A 7369-nucleotide genomic window follows, 5' to 3' on the forward strand; every position below is an offset into this window, starting at 1 on the left:
AGACTTTGTCTGGTTTTGGAATCAAGGTAATGCTGGCTTCATAGCAAGAGTTTGGAAGTTTTCCTTCCATTTCTGTTTTTTGGAACAGCTTCAAGAAAATAGGTGTTAACTCTTCTTTAAATCAAACTTTCATGTTTATTAAGACCTTCTCTGGGGCACCTGGTGGCTCAGTCAGTTAGGCCTCTGACTCTTGATTTTGGCTCAAGGCATGATCTCATGGTTTGTGGGATCAAGCCCCTCATTGGGCTCTGCACTGACAGCATACAGCCTCCTTGGGATTCTCTCCCTCCCTCTTTCTCTGCCCCTCCCCTGCTCATGTACACGCATGGACTAAATAAATAAATAAATAAGACCTTCTCAAACACCAGTTTCCATAACTCCCCTGTCCTTTAAGAAGCTTTAGTCCCATTTCTCTGTTCCTTTGGCAGTTGAACATTTACTATGTCACTTATGATGCATTTTATTGGATCCATATATCTTTCCAACTTGACTCTAAGCTTATAAGAAAGAGGTACAATATCTAAATCATATTTGCATTCCTGTAATTATCATATTATCTGGCACACAGTAGGCACTCAGATGTTTCCTTAATGACAGAAAAGAACAAATTTGAAACTAGCCTAGGCATTTTAATTTTTAATATGCAAAAAAAGTTAATGATACTTTGATCTGAGAAGGTATTGTCTACTAACATTCAAGAGTCTTTTAAAGGAGCACCTGGGTGGCTCAGGTGGTTAAGCATCTGACTTCAGTTCAGGTCATGATCTCATGGTCATGAGTTTGAGTTCCATGTTGGGCTCTGTGCTGACAGCTCAGAGCCTGTAGCCTCCCTCGGAATCTGTGACTCCCTCTCTCTCTGCCCCTCCCCCGCTCACACTCTGTCTTTCAAAAGATAAATAAATGTTTTTTAAAAATCTGAAAAAAAGAGAGTCTTTTAAAAATGATTACTGGTGAGCTCTTACTAATGGCAGATGGTTATGGGGACATGGTTATGTGAGGAAAGGAATGCTCTTAAATATTGATGAATATTAAATGTATTAACATTAAGGTTTTCTTAAGCTTCCTTAGAGGAAACTCTTGCTTATAGTGTCAGTGAGACATTTTAAGCCCACGCCCTTTCACTGGTATTTAATTAATCAAATACGTTTATTTCCTACATCTTCTTATATTGGTTCAAACATATTTTTGTCCTTTATCACTTCATCTCCCTGATATTGGTACGTTCTAAGTCCTGTTGTGAAACTTGCGTGCTCAGCGCTTGTCCATTCAGTAATGGTACTTACTCATTTTCCTTTTCTCTTTTAAAAACTCTGATGTATGTCATCAATCTGTTGAATCACCTCATGGTTGGTCAATCTTTTAATTGTCCTTCTGGCCTTAATTTGATCACCAACAAAACTAACACAAACACCCACTTGTCTAATCTGACAGTGCAATACAAAATCAAAGCAGGAGTGTTTAAAATTAAATAGCAGCATGAATAACTCCTTTAAATTGCAGATATCTTTAGTGATCTTTCAGAAAATGTTACTGATGAGGTGCAGACCAACTCACACTCCATGTTTGGGTTAGAGACTTAGGTTTCTTTCAAGGATAAAATACTCTGGTCTTGTCCTTTTCCAATTTTATAACATTCTCAATTTTACAGACTTATGGCTTGGAAAACCCTGGAGAAATTTAGATACTTAAAAATTTAGCATTATTTAAAAAACCTTTTCTATTATTGTCATTATTATCATAATATTAAATGCATAGGTTTTTATGACACTCTTGATTTAAATCAGATTTGTTCTTTATTTTCATACATTTGATGATAGCCAGCTAGGTTTTTTTGGTTTTTTTTAATTGGTTTTAGGTTACTTTTTTTTTTCGGGGATAGGTTACTTTGTTAAATCCAACTTACCTATCTATTTCAATTCCCATAGACCTTTCAAAGGACAATAACAAGGCTAATTTATCCCATTCTACAGCACTCCAAACTTAGTAAGGCAAACTCACATATTTAACATATTATTTCAAACACATTTTTAAAATTCTTACACATCTAATAAATCACACACAAAGTTAGTAGATTTAAGTGTCCTAAGCATTTATTTTGTTTAAGCTCCCTAAACATGTAAACATCTTTAAAAACCAAATGATAAGAGACTCTTAAAAATTGAGAACAAACTGAGGGTTGATGGGGGGTGGGTGATGGGTATTGAAGAGGGCATCTTTTGGGATGAGCACTGGGTGTAGTATGGAAACCAATTTGACAATAAATTTCATATATTAAAAAAGAAAACCAAATGAGAGTAAAATCTATATAACTACATCTTGGATAAAAATATCATTTCTCTATCGCAAAGTTATAAACTTACTCCGCCGGCCAGAATTAACAGAATTACCAATTCAGGTCCACTGCTCCGAGTAAGGCAACAATCAGCTTTTTAGAGAGTCTAGAAACAGGATATAGAACCACTAGTATATTGGGTTCAGCCCTTTCTCATGCTTAGGTGTCAGGTGCTGGGATTGTCCAAAGAAAGCCTGAGATGAGGACTTAGGGTAGGTAATTTTAAGGAGGAGATTTCAGGAAGCAGGGGTGAGAGATCAGGGAGAGTGGAGGGGGAAAGATGGAAATTAGGGTTTGTTGCTGAGTTTACTACATTATGCAATGAGAGCACAGGTCTGCCAGTACTGGTGAGAAGCACACGGGGTGCATCCCAGGGTTTTTCTTTTATTGTTCTCATATTCCTCAGCAGCTATCATTTTATAGTCCCTTAATTGCCAGTTACAATTTCTGTAAGGAATATCGACTTCAAGTAATATTGTTTTAAGGCCTGAAGCAATTACAGATAATGATTCTACTTATTTAAGCTCAAAAGTCACTTTCACAACTTTCCTGTCCCATTTGGGGAGTCAAATGATATATTTTAAAAAATCTAAAACATCTCTAGGACTCACCCCAAAATCAGATGAAATGTAGTAGAGAAATAAAAATTGGTCTAAGGATCAAATATTATGATGAACATAGAAGTACTTAAAATAGGTAAATCTGTAAAAATAAAGGATACATATATAGTAGTCTTCTCTTATACACAGGGGATAGTTTTCTAAGACCCCCAGCGAATGCCTAAAACCATGGGTAGTACCAAACCCTAAATACACTGTTTTTTTTTTTTCTATGCACATATGCCTATGATAAAGTTTAATTTAAAATTTGTAGAGTTAATATTAAAAACGAATAATAAAATAGAAGTTATAACAATATACTATAATAAAAATTATGTGAATGTAGTCTCCCTCTCTCTCCCAAAATATCTTACCGTACTGCAGTCACTCTTCTTCTTGTAGGGCACCCTTCTCTTGGGAGATGATAAAATGCCTGCATGATGAGATGAAATGGAGTAAATTATGTAGGCACTGTGATGTAGCCTGAGGCTACATCAGAGGCTGACCTTCTGATGATTTGTCAGGAGGAAAATCATCTGCTTCTGGATGACATTTGACCTCAGGTAAGTGAAACCACTGGAAAGTGAAAGCATGGAGAACAGAGGGGTTGGAGGGGGAGCAGATTACCATAAAATGAAGTGTTCTGGTTAACTCATCATTTAAACAAATATTTGTGGAGTGAATGAATTATTCGCTATCTACTAGGTATTATGCTCCTGTTTTAAGTATCTAGAAAAATAAAACCAGATTATATATGTGGATATACATGATATACATATATATAGGGTTTATTTTAAGAAATTGGCTCACATGAGTATGGAGGCTGGCAAGTCCCACATTTGCAGAGTAGGGCAGCAAGCTAGAGACCCAGGAAAGAGCCCCAGGAGACAGGAGAGAGGGGGGAGGCTGGAGACTAAGACCAATCACTGATGATCAATGATTTAATCAATAGTGCCTTTATAGTGAAGAATTGATTTAAAAAACTCTGGAACAGCAAGATTCAGAGTGCTTCCTGGTTGTTGGACATGTTGATATGGTGGGGGAGTGGTTCAATCTGACTCCATAGGGACATTTCTGTGTTTTGAACCCTTATGAACTTTGCCCTATGTAGGCCTCTTTATCTGGCTGTTCATTTATATCTTTTACAATAAAATATAATCATAAATGTGATGCTTCCTTGAGTTCTGGATTTCAAACCTGAGGGAGGATCACAGGAATGCCTAAATATGTAATCCATAAGGCAGAAGCAGAGTTATCCTGAAGACCTTTGTTGCTGGCATCTGAAGTAGGGGTAGTCTTGGGGGACTGACTTAAATAATGGGGTCTGCACTAACTCTGTCTAGTGAATTACAGAAATGAGTTGAATTTAGGACACACAGTTGGTTTCAGAGAATAGAATTGGGAATTACTGGGGAAACAACACAGAGCTTAACCTAGGAGCCTAGTTTGGGCTTAACCATGTGTCCATTTCAGGGAGATAAGAAATTTTATTATCTTTCTGGATCAGAGCAATTCACTAGACAAAGGGTTATAGATTGGATCTTCATGGTACATAAAAAGTAAAATATTTCTAGGAGGGATGAAGGTGAACATTCTCTATCATTATACTATACACATCTCTGTAGCCCAGAAGGCCAGTTCTTTTCATAGGAGCCCTGAGAAATTCAGGAGGATCTATTTCCCTACTTCTCAGAACTTTGTATGTGTTCTTATTTTATTTATTTTTAAAAATTGTTTATTTATTTTCAAGAGAGAGAGAGAGACAGAGACAGAGTGCAAGCGAGGGAGGGGAAGAAAGAGAGGGAGACAGAATCTGACGCAGGCTCCAGGCTCTGAGCTGTCAGCACAGAGCCCAATGTGGGGCTCGAACCCATGAACTGTGAGATCACGACCTGAGCCGAAGTTGGACACTTAACCGACGGAGCCCCCCAGGCGCCCCTGTATGTGCTCTTAGACTAGCACGTCCCGCCTCCATCTCCTCTCCTCCTCCTATCCATCTTGGCTTAGTTAATTTGGACCTGAACCTCAGATCTCAGACCACACATCACTTCTGGAAGACTTTCTTGACCTCACCACTCCAAGCTCAACAGGATATTCCTCCCGAGCGTGCCTACAGTGCCCTGGGCCTATATAACACAGCACTGCCACCTAGTATCAAATGCTGTCTGTTGTCCCCTCTAGTCTGTTCTCCTTGACAATAGCGCTTTCCCCCTTGACATACCCTGTGCTACGCACAGTGCTTTCATAAAAAAAGAATTCAATAAACACCTTGTTAAATTTTGTTAAATACCTAACTTTAAGGGGTTTACAATCAAAATGAGAACATAAAATTAGTATAATACAAAGGAAAATTACTTAAATTCTGTAAAACAGAATAAGCAAAGTTCTCCCGGTGTTTAAGGAGGGAACAATTGCATATAACTGAAGGACTAGGTCTATAACTCTGAAAGCCAGAGTGATAGTAATGGAAAGTCACTGCTCTCTCACATGAGTTTCAGTGGTAGAGAGTGTGGTCAAACAAAATAGAAAACTCAGAAACTCAACTTTCCCCTTCATCTCTTCCCCCGGACCCCAATCCAGTTCTAGGGCTGTTTCTCCAACAAACATAAAACCTGCTCTGCTCACAAGTCTAATGATTGCTCTAGAGCAATGAGCCCACCAAGCAAGCTGGAAGCCTAGCTCCAGATGAGGGCACTCACTGATGATGACGATTGTGGGACCACATCTGCAGTGAGCACTTTTTTGCATTGAGCTGCAAGAAAAAGACTGTCTGGAGGCTTCAGTTTTCTTTGTATCTCCCCTGGGTTCTTTTCATCAAAGACAGGATAATGTGTATCATTTTCACTCCAAATTTAAATCTCCTAAAAATGATGAAAAGGAAAGGAAAAGGTGGGATTTTCTCCCCCAAATCTAAATATATACTGAGAGGCTTCTAAGACGTATAACTAAGGATCACATTATATTGGTATATTCCGCTTCAGGGACAATCTAAGTCCTCGATATGCCTACAGAAACCCATCTTTCCAAAGGCCAAAACAATGTCTTTGTTGGGCTTGAGTTTAAGAATTCAGATGTAAAATGCACTGAAACTATTAAAGGAGAAACTGAGACACATTAAAATATTTAAGAGTTTATTTGAGCCTTTACTGGTTTGAATCGGGCAGCTCCAAATGCAAGTGGTTAGGAAAGCTCCCTGGACAGGAGCCAGGGCAAAGTCTTACATGGGAAAAGTGTAGAAGCAAAGAAATTATTTGATTGGCTATAGCTTAAAGCCTAATTGGCTATCTGTGATTGGTTGTTCTTAGTATTTTGATTTCATAATCCTATGGCATTTTATAGGCTTACATTTTGGCTGTCACAGCATTGGAGCTACATCCATTTAATGGCTTCCTTGCTTAATTAATTTAGCAAGACATGTATAAGAATGGCTGAATGGCCAGGAGTTCCCCTCCAGTAATGCTGGCCCTGTCTTCCAACTACCCAAGACATCCCACAAAGATGCAGATCCCCCAAAAGCACCCTTATCCCAGGACTAATGCAGCCTCAGACGTTTTTCACTGTTCTCCAATAACCTCCAAGACCTTCTGTCCTTCTGTCACAAATCTGATCCAGCAAAATATTGTAACTTTTATAACTGGGTGAGAATAGGTAGGAAAAGTCGATGCCACATGGCTGGATCAGCAAGGGCTGTCACTTTAGAGCTTTCCTCATCCCCAGAGGCAGGTTTACAAGTTATTAATTGAAGTGCTTTATCTGTTTTACCTAATTGAAGTGCTTAATGTATTTATTTTGGCTTCAAAAGACTGGCAGTCTCTGGGTTACTGTGCATCAATATGCTCCAGTTACCTGTTCTTAAAAGTGAGCTTATCTGTTTCTAACTTCTGAGAGCAAGCTGCAAAGTGAGCAGGTACAAGTTAGGCTTCAAAATGCCACTGTGCTCTCTCTAAATAAATATTTATAGATTATATTGAATATTATATATATAATATTATATATATATATATATATATATATATATATATATATATATATATAACTATGGTATAATAAATATACTTGGTCTTTCTCTTTAGTTCCTGGCACGAAGTTCCTAAACTCTTAGAACTTCCTCAGTGATAGGAGTGTCTTTTGTCATTCATAAGGAGCCCTTTTTGAGCACACCTGAGGTTTTGTTAACAAGGGGACTTTTGGAAAGTCCTGAAGGCTGGGAGCTGGTTGCCAGAGGAACCAACCCGCATGTTATTAAAGGATTGGGACTTTTAGCCCAACATCCAACATCCAGGGAAGGAAAAGGGACTAGAGATTGAGTTCAGTCATCAATGGCCAAGGATTTCATCAATCATGTCTATGTAATGAAGTGTCCACAGTAAAACCCAAAACCACAAGGTTCAGAGAGCTTTAGGGTTGGCAAACACATGAAGAGAGTTTAGGGAGAGTA

This window comes from Panthera leo, chromosome B1 (genome assembly GCF_018350215.1).
Source record: "Panthera leo isolate Ple1 chromosome B1, P.leo_Ple1_pat1.1, whole genome shotgun sequence".
NCBI lineage: Eukaryota > Metazoa > Chordata > Mammalia > Carnivora > Felidae > Panthera > Panthera leo.